Source organism: Acipenser ruthenus, chromosome 3 (assembly GCF_902713425.1).
Source record: "Acipenser ruthenus chromosome 3, fAciRut3.2 maternal haplotype, whole genome shotgun sequence".
NCBI classification, from domain to species: Eukaryota; Metazoa; Chordata; class Actinopteri; order Acipenseriformes; family Acipenseridae; genus Acipenser; species Acipenser ruthenus.
Genome location: NC_081191.1, coordinates 41,998,301 through 42,020,960, shown reverse-complemented (window position 1 = coordinate 42,020,960; position 22,660 = coordinate 41,998,301). Strand labels below are relative to the sequence as shown.

General features: G+C 40.3%; 1 protein-coding gene across 3 annotated transcripts in view; it reads left to right on the top strand.

The window, feature by feature from the left end:
• LOC117435229 (polypeptide N-acetylgalactosaminyltransferase 1) overlaps nucleotides 1-22,660 on the top strand; it is a 259,339-nt gene that overhangs the window by 68,053 nt on the left and 168,626 nt on the right. The window lies entirely within an intron of this gene.

Here is a 22,660-nt window from a genome sequence, read left to right as displayed (position 1 = left end):
TGTTCACAGCATTCAGCATACTCCTCTACTGTACTAACTTTTGGTTTCTTCTTCTCTTCTGATGGTGTGTGCTTGAACTGAAAGCGGGGAGTCATGCCTAATGAATTGGAGGGCATGTCTCTGATTACAAGTTTAATGCTAAGTTGTGCTGTAATCTGAAATGGAAGTTAATTGTCTGCAGTAAATGTCCTCTGTGAACCTGCTTAATACACATTGGATTAATTAAAGTGCTTTAGGTTGTTTTCTTTGGATGCTTGTGTTTCTTACTGCCTGTTTTATTATCTTCAGTCCTCCTTACCCACTAACATTGTGTCTACCTATAAATAGCTACTATAACTTTCCAAGAAGCTTTTCAAAGAAACTCATGTGGGTTAGCTTTCCAAGAATTCTCTTTCTAAAAGCAGTCTTTGCTTTAACAATCCAAGCAAAATAACAATTTGAGTATCAGGCCTTTCATTGGTAAACAAGTGTACATTATGTTAAAGGTGAATGTTATGTTAAAACATTACATTTTTATTTCTATTCCAGAAGTTAATACAGTGTGTGTAGGAGGTCTCTTTTATAATTAGAGACATCCCACACATTGTATTAACTTACTGTATAAATCACAAAAAACAAACCATGCACTCAGGAATTATAACCAGTGGGTAGTTTTTTTTTTTTACAAAGAAGTGGGCCTTTTGTTCTTCCCCTGTACACAGGAAAAGATTTTGGTTAATTTATTTTACTGTACGTGATTTATATATTTATTCAGGTAGAAACATTGTCATTGATCTGAAAGGCCCGTGTTTTTGTAAATGGAACGGGTGGTTTCAAAGCCACCAACACCACTGTTTCAGTTTTAGCTGGCATTTCCATCTGCCATTTTCCAGCCGTCTGGCCATGTACAGTATAATAGCCGTGTGTGTCTGTGAGCGCTCATGGGCAATAAATTCTGTTAAATTACCAGTGTCAGGTTTATGCGATTCTCTAATTAATGAATTAAGCTACAGTACAGACCCTCTTGGGGTTTGAATACACTCAGTAATCGGTGTCAAAGTTTATAGTGGGGATTTCAAACAGGAATCCATGTGTTCGGTGAAGCTAAACACAGACTTTTGTTCTTCTTCTTTATAGGGGGTTTATTTGTAGGGGTAGCTGGTTTGAATACTCTATGGCTGATAAACCTAACAATTGTTACTTACATAGAAATGCATGAAAAAGTACACTCCCAGCAACCTACCTATAGTAAATGTAATTGTACTAATCCAGGGAAAGACCCACATCTCAATTAAGATATTTAGTCTATTTCTAATTGGAAAATGACTACTATAGAAAATTCCAGTCTGCTATCATAAAAGATACACCTCTCTATTACTGTACAGTGCATCGTGTAAAGAGAGTATCACAACTCATTGTACACAATGAGTCATTACACCCCTTGTTATGAGGTTCTATTCAATTTGCTCAGGAACCTTCACATGCTACACTGGCATACTAATGAGAACCCTGCCGAGGGATATAGAAACATATTGCTAACACTACTACTCTCTTTATTTAAGGAATTTAGGTGCTCATGTTGTTTATGAAAGGCGCTTTTTGAACTGAACATCTCTTGTAATTGTCTGGTTTAACGGTTTCCCGACTGGAGAGATTCTGAGAATTGTTTGTGCATTGCAAGCTTCAGGATAGCTTTGACCATCTAATGAGTTTTCCAAGTACAGTACAGAACCCTAATAAAGATGGTTGAAGCTGATCTATTTAAATTATTTCACCTGTTACGCGTCAGTGCCGCCTTCTGTTGCAGTTAACCAGACAACACTTACATAGTTAGTGAGGCCAGTTACAACAGCCACATAGCATAGCCCGAGTCTTGCTGGTATTTGCTTAATTGAAAACTGTGGCAGGAGAGTTAGAAATTTACTTGTGGAATATTTTGTCCCTTAGGAAGCACATTGTCTCATTAGCTGTCCATATTTATTTATTTATTTATTTATTTATTTATTTATTTATTTATTTGTTTATTCATTTATTCATTCATTATTGACAGAGTACAGTTTCACACACTGGCATCAATTACACATATTATTATTATTGTTATTATTATTATTTATTTCTTAGCAGACACCCTTACCCAGGGTGACTAACAGTTAAAATACATATCAAGAATTACAGTGCAATTAAGATCTAGATACAAAATACAATGACTTTGGTCCTAATAAGAGCAATTTCAAAACACAGTATGATTTCATATCAGGGCAGTTCAAAAGCAGGTAACAGTGTTGATAGTTACCTCAGGGTTAGATACGAGTGCAGGTGAAATACAAAATACCACAGTGCAGGATTAAATACAGTAAACTAGGAAGCAGATAAGTGCAAGTTGAAGTGCAGAGTGCTATATTGTCCAGAAGGGAAGAGTTGAGTTTTACAGGTGTTGTCTGAAGAGGTGTGTCTTGAGGAGGCGTCGGAAGGTGGTCAGGGACTGGGCAGTCTTGACATCCGTAGGAAGGTCGTTCCACCATTGCGGAGCGAGGGTGGAGAAGGAGCGGGCTCTGGAGGCAGCGGGCTCTCTAGTGCAGGCAGAGCAGAGAGGTTGGTGGGGGAGAGATGAGGGTCTGGCGGTAACTGGGTGCAGTCTGGTCAAGACATCAGTAGGCGAGTACAAGAGTCTTGAACTGGATGCGAGCGGTGATCGGGAGCCAGTGGAGTGAGCGGAGCAGTGTAGTAGCGTGGGAGAAGCGAGGCAGAGAGAACACCAGGAGACAGTGGAGTTCTGGATGAGCTGGAGTGGACAGGTGGTGGACGCATGGAGGCCAGCCAGGAGGGAGTTGCAGTAGTCGAGGCAGGAGAATACCAGGGCCTGGATGAGGAGTAGTTGGTGAGGAAGGGTTGGAGTCTTTGCATGTTCTTCAGGAAGAAACGGCAGGTGCGTGCTAGAGTGGAGATGTGCTGGGAGTAGGAGAGGCAGGGGTCCAGGGTTACTCCGAGATTCTTGGCTGAGGAGGAGGGAAAGAGCATGGTAGGTTCCAGAGGAATGGAGATAGAGAGATCAGAGGAGGGAGAAGATGAGGAGGGGAAGAAAAGGAGGTCAGATTTAGAGAGGTTGAGTTTGAGGTGATACGAGTACATCCAGGAGCAGACAGACAGGTAGAGATACAGGAGGGGATGGTGGGATCAGAAGGGGGGAAGGAGAGGAAGATCTGAGCATCATCAGCATAGAAATGGTATGAGAAACCATAGGATGCAATGATGGGGCCCAGGGAGCGGGTGTAGAGAGAGAACAGGAGAGGACCAAAGACTGATCCTTGGGGGACTCCTGTTGAGAGAGGGTGAGGTGTGGAGGTTGAGCCACGCCAGGTTAACTGGTAGGTGCAGTCAGAGAGGTAGAAGGAGAACCAGGCCAGAGCAGTGCCGGAGATTCCCAGGTCAGCAGATTGTCAAAGGCAGCAGAGAGATCGAGGAGAATTAGGACAGAGGAGAGAGAGGCATAAAGGGCAGAGTTTAGCGAATTAGTGACAGACAGGAGAGCAGTTTCAGCGGAGTGAGCAGAGCGGAAACCAGATTGGTGGGAGGGAGGTGGGGTTTTTTGAGGAGGTGGGTGAAAGGCAAAGGGAAAGAGGCCAGAGAGGAGAGAGGTGTTGAGAAGGGAGGAGATGAAGGGGAGTAGAGCAAGAGCAGCAGCTTGAAAGAAGTGAGTGGGGGGGGGGGTGGTCCAGTGCGCACGTGATGGGTTTGTGGTCCAGGAGGAGAGAGGAGAGGTCAGATATCAGAGATTTTAGAGAAGAAAGGCAAAGTCGTCAGAGGAGTAGAGGAGGGAGGAGAAGGTAGAGAATAGTTTCCGGGGGTTGGAGGATTCGATAATAGATTGGAAATTAGGAGCGTTTAGCAGAGGAGAGAGTAGAGGAGAAGGAGGAGTGGAGGGAGCTATAGCGGTCTAGAGCAGCAGGGAGTTTGGTTCTCTTCCATTTCTTTTCAGCAGAGCGCAGTTTGGTTCTTGCTGAGCGGAGCACAGAGGAGAGCCAGGGTTGGGGAGGGGAGGGGCGGGGCGGGCAGGTCGGGAGGTGAGGGGACAGAGGCAGTCGAGGGAGGAGGTGAGGGAGGAGAAGAGGGTGGAGGTAGCAGAGTCTATAGAGTTGGGAGAAGGAATCAATAGGAGGGAGGTGAGAGAGAGGGGTGGAGGCAAGGACAGAGGGGGAGAGAGAGCGGAGGTTACGGCGGGAGGTGACAGTGGGGGTAGGTGGAGTAGAGAGAGAGGGGAGAGACAGAGAAAAAGAGATGAAATAGTAATCAGAGAGGTCCAGAGGGGTGACAGAGAGAGTGGAGGTGCAGCAGGCCCTGGAGAAGATGAGGTCTAGTTGACGGCCAGCTTTGTGGGTAGGAAGGGATGGAGAGAGAGAGAAGTTGAAGGAGTGAAGGAGAGGTGGGGTTGGAGAGATGGATATTGAAATCACCCAACAGGACAGTTGGGTAGACAGAGAGGGGAGGGAGGAGAGGAGACAGTCGAGTTCATCGAGAAAGTGAGTGAGAGGTCCAGGGGGACGGCACAGTACAATTAGCAGGAGTTGACAGGGAGAGGTTAGTTGGCAGCGTGAAATTCAAAGGTGTGAGAGAGTGAGGAGAGGTCAGAGGGGACAGAAAAGAGTAAGGAGGGAGAGAGGAGAAGACCAGTCCCATCTCCCTGTCCAGTGAGACACAGAGTATAGGACAGGATGTAGAGAGAGGACAGGGCAGCAGGAGTTACAGTGTTATCAGGAGGGAGCCACGTTTCAGTGAGAGCAAGGAAATGGAGAGAGAGGTGGGAAGCAAAGGCAGAGATGAAATCAGCTTTGTTAGCAGAAGATTGACAGTTCCAGAGGGCACCAGAGAGAGTGCGGGAGGGGAGAGAGTGGGAGGAGGGGAGAGGCAGAGGGATGAGGTTAGAAGGGTTAGGGGAGCAGCGGCAGAGAGAGGACAGAGGACGGGAGTGAGAGGACAGAATTACAGGGATGTGAGAGACAGTCATAGCAGGACAGGTGAGACAGATAGGTACAGTAGTAGTGGGAGCAGGACCGGTGGGGGGAGGGTACAGATCTGTCTAGTAGTTGGCGTCTTCCAGAGCGCTGCTAGGTTTGGATTTTCTCCAACAGCCTCTTCTCACACCCTCACTTTGCAAGGGAACTGGTTAACAGCTGCTAAACTGCGCTAAAGATAATACTTTAGCAATACAATAGTTTCAATGCTCTTCAATGGGATCACACAACTACAAAAAGCTGTGTGGAAATCAATCAAATTGCAAATCAAACTCTGTTCAATTTAACCACACTCACAACAGTAGAGCACCCAATTAAAACACCATCTTAATAATGTTACTTAAATATAGCTAATGTCAAGAGTTGGAATGAGACCTCTAGAAGCCACTGGGAGAGATTTGGAAAAGGTCCTCGATCTACCTGTCCTCGCTCAGACTGCCACAGCTCAGACTGCCCTTGGATGTGTGGCCTTTCGACAGCTGGCACTTAGAACGGCTAGCGTAATAAGATACTGATTGTCAATTTATACTGTCCTACAGGTCTAGAGCTGGTCCAGTTTCCACGCTGTCTAAATACACTTCAATCAACCACAGCTCTGAATACTTTAGAAAATGAATTCCTTCAAACCAACTAATGTAGTTACATCAGCAACAAGGATTCAATTGTACTTAACAAAATAGCTATTTTCTACCTGTCTACTGCAAACAGCTAAACACAATCCAAACAGGTTGGTCGCTAGAGACAACTGATTAGCAAAACAAAACAACGTTAGTTTTAACCTTACAGCCAGCTAACAGACACGCCCAAACTGCTGACTTGATAATCGCATAAAAAGGGGAACTACTGTATACAGAGATCCGATGCATATTACATCGTAATTGAAGGTAGCTTTACCAGACATGCTCACCTATAAAATCTTTAGCTCTAAAATGTCCACAAAAAACAAAATTGCTTTTTTAATTCTTAAATGTTTCTTTCACTTTGTTGAAAACAAACCTCTTCTGCCTGTCTTATTGAGAGAGAGAGATAGAGAAAAACAGGCAGCATTGCGCAAGTTGCAGATCACTATTGGTTTCTTTCCTCACTCTCAATTTGCTTCACATAACTCTCTGACCCTGACTCCCAGCATTGACTCACTCAGGCTGCAGTGAGTGCATGAAGACAGCATCTATTTATCCAGACAGTAATGTTAACTTCCAAGGGCACGGACCCTTTGGCTGCAGCCCTGAAACTGAACACAGCGCGTGAATGATTCAGTCTTCAGCATTCAGGAAGAGAGTTGTGCCTTCATGCCCTTGATCCATGCTTCTGCTACAGAAATGGATTTCTTTACTTCATCTTGATCATGTGATTTTCTCATGAAGGTAAACCTACCGAGATGAATGCAGACTTGCCCAATAAAGGTTTAGCATTACATTCAATACAATAGTTTAAGTACACAAAGACTAATAGCAAGGCTATTGCATGAAACAGTAGTACATTAGTCTCCGGCTAAGAGAACACCCCTCGGGAAGCAAGCGAAGTGTTCTTATAGCCGGAGTTAGCCACAAGACACAATATGAATCAATAAATATGTATTACTTGTCATGAAGCACGTGCATCAACATATGAAATTAACTGAATAAGTAAAAGAAAAGCTATAGGCAAGTGTATTAATAAACTATAAACTATAATAATAAAGTAACAGACAAACTAACGTGAATAAACAAACTGTCAAACTAAATTAACACAGCACCCCCACACACGTTAAAAAATGCAGCAGATACAAGACGTGCACATTATTTAACAGAATGGTGAAGCAACTCACCAGAACGGGAAGCATCAAATTGTGCAGCGACTTGTGTCTGATTCAGGTTTTTTTCAAGAGCTCGAACAATTTCCAACTTTTTTTGTAGCAAAAGAAACAGCGGCGCATTTTGCCGTTTGTTTACGTGCCATTTTGTAGCGATGAGGTGCACTCATGGAAACCACCGTCGCTCGCTTTAAATCAACTCTCAAGACCCACCTGTTCTCTCTTGCTTTCCATGCTCTTTAAGCCTGATATCTGCTATTAGCTGCTTTGTTGCTGCTACTATTTCATGTATTTATGCTACTATCATGTAATATGCACTTTCCACTGTATTTAATGTATTATTCATTGTGTTTTTTGGGGTTTTTTTTCTGTATATCATGTATTATGCATTTCTCTGTATTTAAAGTATTATGGATTTTCTTGTTGTTACAGCATCTTGTAAAGTGCTTTGTGATGGTGGTCCACTATGAAAGGCACTATATCAAATAAAGATTGATTGATTGATTGATATGGTTCTGGAAAGATTTAATAAACCAAACAGTGTGCCTCAAGACACTCGCAATGACAAAATTAAGGTTGATGATGATAAGTTATCAGGTTACAAAACAGTACTGTATCCGTTGTGAACTAATCACTATTGGTGCCAAGAAGGTATTCTTGTATATCGGTTCAAACTAAATTCAAACCAGATACAACAAAGATTGTGTTTTCTTTTTTTGCAGTATAGCAAAGAAGTGTACATAGTCATATATTACTGATCACAATGCTGTAAAATTGAAAATGAATCAATTTCTGGCTGCTTGTTTTGAAGCGATGTGATGTGTTGCGGCTTCTTTTTTAATTTTATTTTAAGGGTGCTGCTATTAGACAATCAGGATTAATTGAGTATGTTTAGCGAAATACTTTACGCTGACATTGCATATTAGTATTCATATAACCTCATACTTGCGACTTTCCCAACGTGAGGCCTCTCAGGTAGTTGACGCCACAGCCCAGTACACAACTGTATGTGTGACAGTGTTATCCATGCAGCCAGGGTTATGAAAACTAAACCCTGATGTTAATGTTTCCCATAAGCTCTGCTATAAAAGGATGTCTCTTCGCTCTGCCCTGTGTTGGCTCAGCAGCATATTGTGATAACATGTATAGCCACCGCCGGTCACACTCTGCTTGGTGTTGAGGGACACAGTATTGGGGCTTTCGCTGAAATACACTGAGCCTCATATTTTGTGGTCTTGCAGGTTTAATCCGATCCCAATTGTAGCTTCTTTTTATGTTTTTGGCTTGGGCACAACATATCCTTTATCTGATTAACTGTGGCTAGACCTTTCTTCACTGTATGTTTCAAAATACTGCAGGCATGGAAATAAGACTTCCATTGCATAACAGTTTTATCCATTCCTAGCTTTACAACAAGTTTGATAAGACACACCTGGGCTTGTTACCTATATATAGAGTATACTGTGGCTGATCAATGTTGTATTAAAACCTGGAATGGGTGAAGCATCTTAATTCAATCCCTGTATACATGATTAAACTTGTTTCATAAATTAAAAAATCAATGCTAGGTCTATCTCCTTTTTCGTACATTAAAACCTTATGGGACTCTACTTTTATCTAGCCCCTCATTATCATTCTGCCTGTGTGTGTTGAATATTTAAATTGATCTCTGGATGCCAGGTAAAACAGGTTGCGTGTTAAAACACGGAGCTGCAGAAAAAGCTGTAAAGTGAAATCCTTGGATTTCATTTTTGGATGAATAATGACCATAAAACAAAAAAAATAATAATATGGGTGGGGCGGGACGACGACACACAGAGAAAGTTATGTAAAGGGAGGAAAGCGTGCAGAACTTGCATGCAAACAGCTCTTAAAACAAACTCCCTGGGGCTGCAGTGAAGCAGACTAAAACCACCCTGCTTTTGATTAATAAAACATGGTAAAACTTCCCAGAAAGGCCAAACAAAACCAACACCTTCGAAAGATGCTTCTAATGTTAATATCATTCCCACTAAAAATTAACTAAGACATCAGGAATCTGATCCATAGTCTGTCAGTGAGGAGAGTAGATGGGGTCATTTTCACCTTTTTGTTTTGCTGGTCTGAGACACTTCAAATTGAATTCATTCAGTGCAGATGTTTCATCTGGGACTGGCAGACATGCTGGCTTGCCAGCCACTAAAAATGAGAAATTAAGCACATACTGTACTAATAAAACGAAGCCTACAGTAAATCATTTGCAAATAAAATAGCTGTGTTTTTTTTCCATGTAGTTACGTTTGCAGTTAATTGTGCTTATTAGAAGGCCTGATGTGTGTTCAATATACAACAAATGCATGATTCAACTCCCCTTGCCATTTTTCAGACCCCAATATATTCTGTAAAGGCTGCCTTTGTATCTTTACCAGGTCTGTCAGGGAAGAAGCTTTTCTTTATCACTTTTCTGCTGCACCTTCCTTTGTTAACCCTTGGAGACAGAGATCCAGCCTGCCAAATAAGTAAGATGATGACTTGATATCAGGTAGCCAGTTCCATTCTGACAGCCCTGTTAAGTGTTTCCTTGATGCCTTTCCTGCAAGCTGCAAGCTGTCTGGAGTGGATTTCTCTCTTGTTTCAACATATATATTCCCCAGTACATATGCAGTCCTGTAGTTTGCTCTAACAGCTTCAAACATTCAGTCTCAAAGCAGTAGGTAATACAGTACTGAGAACACTTTATTTTACTTAAAGCAGGAAACAAAAAAAAAACAGTAACTACAGGTATAACTATATAACTGAAAACACACATGTGCTAGTAATATAATCCAAATAGTGTATCTGGGCTATTTTAATCGGTCAATGAATGTTTAATTGAGACTCGCAAAATAAAAGCCTTGCTGTTTGAAATTTAGAATTAGCTACTCTTTATATTGAGATTTATTACAGTACCTCAACATGGTTAATTATTTCTTTAGCACGCAAACATTACATCATTTCAGGTTCATTGAATGTGGGAATGCTTCAGTGCTATGAGAAAGGGTTGAAGAAAGGGTTGAAGTCGAGGCACAGAAAATCCCCTATGACAGTGGTTTCAACCTTTTCTTAAAACTGTACCCCTTCTGTCTGGAGGGTTCACCTCAAGGACCACTTTTCAATTTTCGCTGTACTGAATGGTACCACAGTTGCAATAAAAGTCAAAAACTGATTTAACAGGTTTTATTTTGGTCTTGTTTTATTTAATATATAATTTGTTTAGGACAGAATACCAAACATTAATTCTTAAAACTTTGAATTATAAGTCTTTGGGTGCGCAGAATCAAAAGACAATCTCTTCTCAAACACGTATTCGCTTTCTATTCGACAAAGTTATTATAAATACAGTAATCCGTCACATATCCGACTGCAATGGGACCAGAGTAAGGGCAGATATGTAAAAAGGCGGATAAATTAATCCTGTTTTAAATACATTACACCTCTCTGTAACAAACCTGTTGGGGTCAAATCCTTTTGTTTGTTATATCGAGGGGTTCGTTATAACGAAAGGACAATCAAAATGAACGATAAACTGTTACTTCCAATAAATGCATTCACTAATTCGTATTCAATGATATGACGAGTTGAAAACTGCAAAGTTCATGAGCAATGCAGAACACTCTGAGCAGAGCTCCTTAACTCTGCAGCATGGTGTCAATTTTACAGTTACAGGCATTGCTTTGGTTTATAAGACTATACAGTTGAACCCCCATTATCCACACCCCCATTATCCGGGTCTCTGTATTAACCAAACCACCCTTTAGCACCTTGCCGCCAACAGCGCACACCCTGCAGTAAGTGCTCCTGTGTACTTCCTTGTAATAGTTTAATTTTGCATTGTAATAACGTTGCGCCTTTTCAGTGCTGCAAAACATATTGTACTAACTTTACCAATTGAAGTAAAGATTTTAGATGAAATAAAGGAGAGTCACTCAGAAAAAATTGCAGATGACTACAGTCCGAGAAAGAGCATGGCATCTGACATTAAACTCAATGCTGCACAGATTATGAACTATAGTACGACTAACTCAGCTGATTCTGCTAGTGGGCCATCATCATGGAAAACCATGAAACAAGCCAAAGAGGCGAATCTCGATTGAAGCTGTCTATCTGTGTTTATACAGGCAAGAGGGGAAGGTATACCTGTCAGTGGCCCTTTGCTGTGTGAGAAGGCCAAGAAAAATCAAGCTTTGGGACGGGGATGAATGTTTCACTGTTAGTCAGGGATGGCTGGACCATTTTAAACTTGGAGCAGCAGTCCGACACAGACCACAGCGAGCTGTTGTAGATGAAGCTGCTACGTGCAATGACAAAGACAGCCGCTAATCTTAAACAACGCAAAGTGTCCGATTTTTTCCAGCCATTGTAAACGTGATTACTACTCTACCATACTGTAATATTAGTGTTAGTTTTGTTAGTACTGTTTCTAAATCTATTGCTTATGCTGTGAATGTTTAGAAAAGGGGCAAATATTTTGCTGCTTGTCTGGGTTTGCTCTGCCCTTTTTAAAAAGCGTCACAGTATTCAACATTTTAAAATAACCGGGGAAAGTTGTTTGCTTTAAGAAAGATTATTTAAAAGATATTCTTTGGATTTTCCCATCTGGCCCTGGTCCCAGTTTGTTCAGATAATAGGGGTTTGTGTGACAAAAAGACAATGATTCTTGGTGGTAAATCTCCCTCCCAACTTGTGAGGGTGCTAAGTAACGGGAACAGAGTACTCTGGAATACTTGGCCTGACACTTCATTCCGAGGATTAAAAGGAAGTCAGTCACATAGAAAAGAGACAGAGCTTCAGTACACTAACTCATTGACCCGGAGGGGAAATGATGTGGCAGCCGCGGATTGGAGGAGCAGCTGCAATCGTTTACCAAGGGGTCATGAGTGATGGTATAAATAGGGGTTGAAGCAATGTTATCTTTTCCTTCGTTTTGGTTATTAATAAGTGACCCGGGAGGACCTGTATTTGTGTGGTGAATAATAATGAGTGTTTGTTTTGTTCTCTCTATTGTTGCTTGTAATCGCTAACACGTTCCGGAGGCCAGCACTAACCCGGAACAGCACTTCACTTGTACCACTGTAAAACTGTATTGCACCACAATCACTAATTAATGCACTAAATGGACTTGTGTATGTGTTTTTGTGTTTAATGTGGGGATACAATAACAGGACTATTATTTTGGGACCAACCCAGGGATTATAACGTAAGTAATACACGCCGCTGTATTACTTAGCAGCATTATTATTTACTGTTTGTTTTGCCATCAGGCAAACCTTTTCACCTGGATTGCAATTATCTGTCTGTTTTTTGAGCACCTGCACCTGCACACTATTAACCACTTTGCCACAGGGTTCTACTGTAATGTTGTCGGAGATCAGTTTGCTTCACACTGTAGGTATTAACAGTATAGTACAGCACACATGCAGTGGTTGAATTAAGATTGAAATACCATTTGTATAATATTTTTTATATGTCGAGATGCTTTGTTTAATTTACCACCTCTGTGCAGTATCCATTTAAATAGATGATGGAATTTTCAGGGGGCTAAGTGTTTTTTTACAGTGTATGTAACCCGAGCTGCTAGATTTTTTTTTAATGAATGCACCTGGTACAGTACAGTGTTACAGTGAATCAATACATGAACACAGGTTCAAGCTTTTTTAATCACCTGAAGCTTTACTCCTTACTGTCATTAATTGCTTTAGGAAATCCTATAGATTTACATTGTAGGACAATGGTCCTCAGTGCATTCAGTTAACCTGTGCTCTCAGTCTCTTGATAAAGCTATATTTTCGTGTCATTTTATTTTACATTTTGGAGGAAGTACTGTATTTAAATGTAAAATGTGAAAAACATAAACATTAGAAAAACACAAATGTGCCTGTGGCCTAAAAGCTTTTCAGGACCACTGTTCTAGGGAGACCTACTGGGGATTTTTCCCTTAACGTAACCTGTGGCACATCTGTGGCCATTTAAATTATTAAAAGATGGGGATTAAATCAGCATCAGAATATATTTTTATTTTATTTTTAAAATAAAATAAAATTGCATAAAAGGGTATCGGTAAAGTACGTAACATTGAAAGAGTGGGTGTATTTAGATCCGGCGCGGTTTAGATGAATTGAATAGACCCCACTCTGTCTACCAACAACATCTGAAATGTAATGAAATTATACTGAATTGTTCTTGGATTTGATTCACTTGAAACATGTCTAACAGTAAGATGCTTCACTTCATTTCCAGTGTGTCTTGGCAGAGATACTAAAAGAAAAACTAGAAGAATGCAATGGGGAAAAAAATATACAACACAAAAAAACAACTTTGAATTGGTACAGAGAGTTTCCAAACACTGTTAGAAGTCAGTGGTCATTTGTGGTTTTCCAGTACTGCAGTGCAGTCTGCTGCGCTAGGGCTTTTCACTGCATAAGCAGCTGTAAATGGTTGTGGTTTTACTGGGTGGCAAGAAATGAATAAACACATTCTGCTGAGCATAGTGCTTGTTTGAGGGACGAGAGACAATGGGATGGGCTGGTTATTTATACTGTACATCAGCTTTTGGGGGTTGTATTCAGATTTTTAATCCATTGATTCAGTGTTTGGCAATATAGCAGTATGTTGGTATACCATTGTTGGCAAATGTGTAACGGACAAAGACAATTTCAAGTCTGTAGGAGCACTCTGCAGTTCTACTGATTTCTCATTCACACCCCTGAACTTGTTTATTTGGGGCTTGATTCTCTAGACAACAGTCATGCTGTGAATCTTCAGCCACAATACTGTGCTTACTGTACTTGTACCTGTGGCTTTGCAATCAAGTTTCTGTTTTCAGTACTAAAACCTGAAACAGAAAACATTATCTTTACACCACCACAACTTATTAAGGTTTAACTGTTTAATTGTAAATATATGTTTGCAGTTTAAACTACTGTATCATTGTGGCAAAGTGGTTAAGTGGATACAGGTGCAGGAGTGATGCAGTGCGTGATTCAACAGACAAGAGATATAATCCGGTTGGAAAATGGATTTTATTATATCCAGGTCTGGTGACCAAATAATAGGACCCCAGCAATACACAACAATGTGTATTGCGCGGAGTAAATAACAATGGGTTGCAGTCCCAAACAATAAACACAAAATATCTGTTCCACAATAATAATAACACGGTCACCAGTCCTGGGTGCGTGCAGCAGTGCTTGTGGTGGGCGATACAGTTTATTAGTGACACTCGTGCAGTGCTGTTCCGGCTTTGTGCTGGCCCTTGGCGACAGCTCCGGAATCGTGTTAGCTGTCTAGTAATTTATAAACAAGACGAATTACAAACAAACAAACAAAACACTCACGATACTGTTATTTCTCACGTGGTCTCTCACAGTCCTTCAAGGTTCAAAACACAAACCAAAGTGAAGGAACAGATTGCGTTTTTCCGTCCCCTTTTATGCCGTCACACATGACCCCTTGGTAAATGAATGCAACCGCCTCTCCAATCTGCAGCTGCCATGTCGTTTCCCTTCCGGGTCAATGTGTTAATGCAACGGAGTCCCGTCCCCTTTCAAGCTGGCCGACTTCCCTTGAACTCTGGGAAAGAACTGTCAGGCCAGCCCGTCCAGGGAACCCCTCTTCTCGCTGCTTAGTGCCCTCACAGGTCGGGAGGGAGATTTACTATCATGAATCATTGTATTTCTGTCACAATCATATACACATTTTAAACGTAAAAGTAGAGTTTCTTTAATATCAAGTCATATTTTACTTTTTGCATACATTTTCCATTGCAGTGGTTACAGTGATTTACAGTGTGTGGCAGGGCAGGGCCCTGCCTGTAAATAATAATGTTGTGTGTGGTGATTTGGTGGTGGTTGTCAGGGATGGGGTTAATTTCCTATCCCTGCCAAAATACATGTGAGAATGTGGCTGGAGCTAATTGAATCATTGATAATTAGGCTCCAGCCACATGGTATAAAAAAGGGGAAAATCCTTTGTTTGGTGGAGGTGTTTTGGGTGAGTGTTTGTTTGTGCTCTGGTTAGTTTTTTGAGAAAGAACGTGTAGTGAAGGCTAATGCCCAGCCTACATTTCTGTATTTTGTTTAAACCTTTTGTTTTGGCCCTTGTGTCAGTTTGTGATTGTTTTACTGTGAAAGTTTTGTTTTTGTTTAACTGTTTTATTTTTGCTCTGTGAGCAGTGTTTTGTTCAACTTTTTGATTTCCTTTTGTTTATTAAACAGTGCAGAACTACAGTTTCCTTGCCTCTGAGTCTCTTTGCCTGCCAATAACATCTGGGCCCGGAACTCTACCCTGTCACAGTGTATCAAACTTTTTGAAAAAATGTGAGTCAGTTTGAGATCCTTGTAAAACAGTGCATTTACATAAGCTACTGTTTAGTTTTGGATTTGTATTTCCGTTTAAACCTTTAAAGCCTTAGTTTAACTTAAAACCTGTAATGTCATGTTAATGTAATCCATCATTAGGTGAGTAACCTCACCCTTGTAAGAGCTAGAGCTGTGGCTTGGGCCAGCACATTGCAACATCATGTGAAGCATTCAGAAAACCTCTACAAGCAGAAGGTTAGAGTTGCTCACTTTTGGAGCAGCCTCATTAATCATGAAGGTTTGAAGTTGCCAGAGTGCTTGTACCGTCTTTATTAATGCAGAGAAAAGGGCAGAGTCTCTGTTCCCTGTAAGAGTCAAGAAAGGCTGCAGACCTGTGTTTCCTGTGCTAGCAGTAGCCTCTCAACCCCCTCTCCTCCTCTGTGCACCAGCTCACAGGAGGTTGTGAAATGTAATACACTTGTGTAGACAGTATAATTGAAACAGCATTTCCACTTCCTAAAAGTCCTGCCTTTTTTAACCTAAATAATTGATTTGAAAGAATCAGGATGTGCACAGTCTGGTCTAGGTACCTGGAGAGAGGCTTGCTTTAGATATTTATTCTTGCTTAATCATTTATCTTGGGAAGATCTGCTGAGGTGCCACATTTGATTTCAAGAGAAGTCCTTCATTTGCTGTCTCCATTTACTCATCCGATAACTTTAACTTAAAAGCCAGTACTCTGAAGTAAAACTATATATATATATATATATATATATAAATATATAAATAAAGCGTATTGACTAATGCCTGTATGCATGCGCTAAAATCCTGCTTTGCGGGTTGTTTACGAGTTCACAACTCATTCTGAAACTGTCTTTGCTTGATTGCTGAGGTTTTGCCATGTGGGGATAGTACTGGACTCAAGTCAGGATATATTGTTCCTCAGGATTCATCAGAGAAACATACTTTTGTTTTTGAGGGCTTGCTGGGGGGGAGACAATGGGCTGTTTATCCCTGTTCACACTTACATTTTTATACCGGTATCGTTGCAGAACAGTATCGCAACGTCTGTTCACACTGGAGTTGTTACCGGCGTCGTACAAGTATAACTAGCGATACGAAACCCAGTCAAGAGCAAGTTTTGTACCGGTACAGCTGCGATATGATCGGAACAGTGAAGTGTGGACAGGTGGATCGGTACGACAACAGAATGGAGGAGTCTGAGGCATGTGCAGCACACTTACACCAAGGATATTACCAGGATTAGAGAATCAGTGGAGTTGAGTGTTTTAGTGTAACACAGAATATCTTTGACGCAAGTGTATCAATATAAACCAGCTTAAATGTGGACAGGTATATCGCAACAATATCGGTCTTGTACTGGAGTTGAAAAGTGAGTTAGGGCAGAAAGTGTTATCGCATATTCTAAACCGAAACAAATTTGACCAGTATCGATCTGACACAAGTGTGAACGGTATATTTTCAGTCATACCCAATGCCATCTCCCATTAGACACAGATACATACTGTAGTATTTCTAAACAGACGAGTAGCAGTCATGTTATCTGACTCATAATGGAAATTAAGGTCAGATATATCCGGACCGTTGCAGTTCAACAAGCGTATCCTCATTAGGGGAATAAAGATCAGGAGGTCTATAGTTGAGTAATGTGAATATATTAATGAGTTGGTTTTTTTTTTTTAATGAAGGGATTTCCAAATGTCAGTGATGCGTGAGACTGCATCACCATAAGATAAAAAGAGCTCTAAAAGAACACTGCATCAGTAGTGTATCTTTTTATATATGCTTTCTCGTGGCTCCCCATGACATTTGGCATATTGTACTAGAACGTTTGGGAGAGAATATTTCCATACCCCTGAAATCACCATGTGTCCCCACCTCTGCATTCCAGTATACAGCCAAAATAAAACCAGTTCCCTCAAACTATCAAACAATCACCAGGCAGGTTTGAAAAGGGCAACTGGTAGTGATCCATGGTTGGAATGTGTTGATGCATGAAGGTACAGTATGCAACAGGCTGTCTCCGTGCAGCCTGATGAAGTCCTCGACAAAATCGGTTTCTACGCTGGCTGTTGCTGCAGACCTACACTACACTAACTATCACCACAAAGCCCAATTTCTTTCTAAATCTGCATTTTATATAAAACACAGATTACTCAAGTTTGAATTCAACACAAGCCACGGTTTGAAACCGATGAAACTGACTTTTGAAATGCTTAGGACCGAATAGCAGGGGTCATGGTGTGGGGTTGTTGGTAGAGCTTGCATGGAGTTTCCCCATCTTTGTTCCTTGCATTATTCAGTACAGTACACCGCTGTCCGATACAGTATGCACACTGAACTCTAATAGCGCTGTTCAAGACCAAAGGCAATTCACAAAAATGAAAAATATCATTAAAAATTATATAAAACATATATAATTTCCTGTACGCTTAACTGAACTCATAAATACATAACAATTAATAAATAACCTAATAAGACAAAAAAACAATTAATATATATATTTTAAATGCCTTGCAGCCATATTCAAACAGAGTTGTCTCTAAGAATCTGTACATAATATTTAAGGGGCAAAAGCTGTGTATTTTGAACATTTTAAAGCAGCGGCATAAGAGGACAACAGCAAAACCTTAATGTTGTTTTTTTTATATTTATTTTTTTACTTGAATTCAATATACTGTACTGTGTCAAATACAGTGCTAGAAATCACTGGGGGAGGGCATGGAAATTACGTGAATACGCCCTTAACCCTGGATGGGAATCCATTAATGTGACAAATGTTTCCATAAATCATTTTCTTTTTTATTACTGTTGTCTCTTACGTTTCCCACATCTTGCAGCTTTGCTTCCTCGCAAATGCGTTAGCATACACAGGATGATGGAGATTCCCTCAGGCCAGGGCCCACCCTGCTGGCTTCAATCTTGAGCGACAATGGCCAACAAACTGAATAACATTTCTCTAACTGGAAGAAAACGCGAAAGAAAAGTAAAGCGAGACAAGCTGTGGAATTGTAATACTGTTTTCTTACTTGGAGAGCAGTGAAGATGTACTTATTGTGTGCCCTATGCAGCTTCTACCCCCCACTCTGTCTTGGTATTTTCACATACAAACACACATGCGTTAAGCTGTCATCTGCCTTCAGCGTATTATTGAATTCACAATTTAAAAAGGACTGTACAATACTAGGTTTTTTACTTTCATCTTTATTGCTCGTGTACAGTAGGAGCTACGGAGCTTTAGAGATTTGTCAGTTGCGTTAATTTTCATATTTTGGTTTCAATACTTTATTGCAGAAAATATCTGGCAGACTAACTCGATTTTTTTTTCTATGCTGTACAAGTCTAAGCAATCTGTTTCATTTAAGTAATTATATCAGTTAGATTGACTGAATACCAAGTAGAATGTGCCAAAGGGTTGATCCCCTGATGTAAATGTATTCTTCGCACTGATGCATGCATTAATGCATCCACATTTAACATTGTTTAGTGTCACTGGATTACAAGCAATATTAGTTTTTGCTTCAAATGGACAAGGTGTAGCTCTGAAAAACATGTGTTGGGGCGGGGGGGTTTCCCTGCTAGAGGCAGGAAGCTGACATTCTACTCCAGTTTCTGCTTTCATTTATATTAGTAAATATTTAATTAACCATTTGAGATAGAGACTTTATTGTCAGAGTTATTCCACTGGAATAATGTAGTGGCACTTGTCACTTTGGCCTAGGGCTGGGTATCGGCAGTGTCTTCACGATACGTATCGCGATATGAGGGTCACGATACGATACGTATCACGATACAGTAAATTAAGCATGAAACATAATACAGTTGTCTCTTTTGCTTGAGCAAGTGTTGGCAATAACACTGGTAAATCACTTTTGGTCAAATACGCTTTATGGCCTGTTTTGCTTTTGTTTTAAGTTTATTCTTTAAAATACATTTCTTTAAAACAAAATTACAAATCAGGGCTCCAGACAAAGTTTATGCCTAAGGAGCCAATGGCTCCAGGCCAAAACAAATGGATTGCCAAATTCAATTGCTGATGCCACGTCAGGAGCAAGTTAGTTGCTACCATATTCAACTGCTTAAAATACAACAACTTGTTAAGACACTAAAGTGATACTAAAACAGTAACTTAATATCTGTACGTAATATTTACACAACACTCGAACTGGGGTTACCGTATTCTGCTGGTGTTAATACACCTATCTGCGCTTACAAGCATTTGTATTTGATTAAATTGCTATTATTAGTATTAGTGTATTTGTTACCGTCTTTCTCGCACTTCAGTTTATTAAAACATGTGATATGCGGTACCCCCACCCACAGACCGATGTCATAGCGCATTCGTAGATATTTTAAAGGGAGAGGCAGTGTTTTTGTGTTGCAGGCGTCAATGTGCCTAACCCCAAAAAATCTGTGTACAAATTATTTTTTTGTTGCCTTTGCAACAATTGTATTCCCAGTCTGGAGCCCTGCAAATTCGAGTCTTACACATTTTACACACAGCATGACTCTTATAGAACGTGAGGCGAGTCCACACTGGATTTTAAACCGGCTGTAGCAGGTTGAATTTTGCCGCCTCCTTGATGAGATTATCAACATTAATAACCCGCCTCCGCTCAGCTTCCATTTCGGTGATCTGCCGACGGGCTTGACAAAAACACCCTGAACACAGCGACTGGTAGCTGAGGCTGCTATTGTGCATGCTAATAAATAATATTATCTCATTATCAGTGTAGACACAAATTATGCATGTTTATGTTAGCAGACTTTTTTGTATTGATACAGGGGTCACGTATCGATAATCTTATCGTCAAAAAAAAATATCACAGTTCACCGTGTGAATCGATGAATCGACATACCCCTACTTTTACCTGTGATAAAATATGACGTGCCGTACAGCTGTGCTGTAATAATGCATTATTTAATTTAGTAAGGTAATCTCTTCACATTTGGTACAGTGCTGTATTCTATGATCAAGTTTGATAATGACAAAAAAAAATAAATACAAGCCATTCAATGATATTCTTCCAACCCAGGGATAGGCAAGTCGTATCGCCGACGTCCAGGACAAGAAGTTTTACCGTTATACTTTGACAAGTACTTTTTTTTCTTCTTTTGTCACAACGTTCTGTTGCTAGAGAAACTCAAGCAGATTTCTAGGGAGTCACACACTCTAAACCTCAAAGCAAAAATATATACAGAGTACACAAATACACATATCCTTTTAATTCACAAACCCTCAGTCACACACAGTAACAAACATATTTCAATTAATGCAACAATACTATTACATTGTCTACAGTAGGAGCCCAGCAAAGTAAAATTTGACCGCCAGCTCTAGGAAGAATATTTAACATAAATAATTACAAAAACCTTTAAACTATTTTATATGTAACAGTTTATCAATTTATTTATTTAAAAAAAAAAAAACAACTCTTAATCGGGTGGTTGGCAGTAGGTTTGTAAAGCTATAGATTTGATTTCATTATTTTTAATACAACTTTGTGCTGTGAGACCAACAGCGCAGCACCCACAAAACAAAATTATTTGTCTTTATCCAATGGCCATATAGGAAACCAAAATGTATTAAACAAGCGTCATCACCGTTCTTCTGGTTAATGTAGTTTAGAAACCAATCCTTTAACCCTTCCACTCCGGTGAACATTCTACCTGTTTGAGGTCTGACTGACATAACGTGACTTTCGGCTTGTGTATCAGGACAAATATCCACCGAAAGTATACCGTATTATACCTTTCTACACAGCTGAAAATCTGAAGATTATTAAGAGAATAACATTTTCATTCTATGGTGAAATATACCCTACGATGACCTAGCTTGAATGTGAAAAATATGTTTTAAAATGTACTCAAATAATTTTTTCTTTAGAAAAAATTTAGTGATCTACCTACAAACTGTCAAAGTATCAGGTTTGAAGGGTGCGTAATGTGAAGAAGTTTGCCATCAGATAAATCTGTCAACTCATCAACATCTTCGGTAAAAAATAATATTTTTTCTTTCGGGTTGGTAAGCATTCTTGGTAGTGTAAAGCAATTTAGTATGACCTCCGGTAATGCTGCGCTTTAAAATCAAGGTATATACGGCAATCAAAACCTAAGATACTGAAATGCTGCACCTCACAATAAAAGGTATCTTTATTAGCCTGGTGCGTGAAGTCTGACGTAGTTGGAGTCTTTTTAGTTTAATTATTATTTTTGTTTTGCCATGAGTCATGCACAAAAATTAGATGGGCTCAGTTTTGACAAGTATGTTAAGACTGAATTACATTTTCTTTATTTGATTTCATGAAGCAAAAATTATTATTAGTCACTAATTGATTGTGTTCATTGTTTAATAAAAGCAAAATCCTAAAAGATATATTCAATTTGTGTATGTGTGTGTGCGCGTGCGTGCGTGCGTACCTGTGTGTTTTGTGAGACGGTGAGGGGGCAAGTAGATTTTTAAGAAGGACAAGTAGTAGGGGCTCCCGAGTGGCGCATCCAGTAAAGGCGCTCCGCGTGGAGTGCAGGATGCACCCTATAGCCTGGAGATCGCAGGTTCGAATCCAGGCTATGTCACTGCCGACCATGACCAGGGGTCCCTAGGGGGTGGCGCAGAATTGGTCAAGCGCCGCCCGGGTAGGGAGGGCTTAGGTCGGCAGGGGAATCCACAGTTCAACGCGCACCAGCGACCCCTGTGGCCGATAGGGCGCTTGCGGTTCTGCAGTGGAGCCATCAGATCTGTGTTGTCCTCCGTCACTATAGGTCTGGTGGATCCACAGTGCAGAAAATGACGGATTGGCAGGAGCACGTTTCGGAGGACGTGTGTTCCAGCCTCCGTTTCCCGAGTCGCTAGGGAGATACAAATAACAAGTGGGCATTCCAAATTGGGGAGAAAACCGGGGTAAAAACCAAATTAAAAAAAAAAGGACACGTAGGTTTTTCTATCATTTTATCCCTTGGACAAGAAGTTTTGTTTTCTAAAATTGCACACCCCTGTTCAACCATGTCTTTAATTGTTTAAGTGAACAGTACAGAGCTTTGTTTCAACCAATTTTAATGGGTTAATTAACCCTATGTGCTCATTTTTTCAATGAAAGAAGGACTGGGTTGGAACAAACAGCTCCAATAGATGTGTGGGAGTAACATCCTGTATATATGAAAAAAACAGGATCAACATACACAGCTGCTCTTGACCCCCTATTTAAACATTTTGGTTACAAGAAGGATGCAGGTACGTCACTAGAAAATGTGTCATGCTTTACAAACACTGGCCCAACTTGCAAGGTAAATATTACATGTTGGGATCAACGTTTTGTTTTATGTTGCTATCCTGTTTTCTGCATGAGGAATGTAAAACGAAAACCTGTTCCACATTTATTTTATTTTAAGAGTTTGTTTAAGTTCAATTTGAATGTTTTCACTTGTGTACAGTTATAAAGGCATAAGTAAACTTGGAGTTTTTCCACTTTGTTTATTGAAAAGAAACAACAATGGTCTACTTTTTGTACTGTTTCTGCCTGAAATACACACAAGCAAAAAAAAGG